The sequence below is a fragment of the Liolophura sinensis genome, chromosome 3, assembly GCF_032854445.1.
Source record: "Liolophura sinensis isolate JHLJ2023 chromosome 3, CUHK_Ljap_v2, whole genome shotgun sequence".
NCBI lineage: Eukaryota > Metazoa > Mollusca > Polyplacophora > Chitonida > Chitonidae > Liolophura > Liolophura sinensis.
Window position 1 is genome coordinate 26,256,383 of NC_088297.1, and position 216 is coordinate 26,256,598.

The following is a 216-nucleotide window of genomic DNA, read 5'->3' on the forward strand; positions in this document are numbered from 1 at the left end:
GGGGGAAAGAACAAATAAATGTTTAGCAAAGCTACTTAATTCGTCAGCGTTGTTGTCGACTTTGCACGTCCCTTTATGCTTTACGAGTGGTAACGGATGTCTGACTTGACGCTTGGATTTATTTGTAGAAGATATACCATGAGTGACCCATTATATCAGTTTTGCTAAACAAGTGGTGTAATTTTCATTTGTTCCGAGCCTTTGGTGAGGAACGAA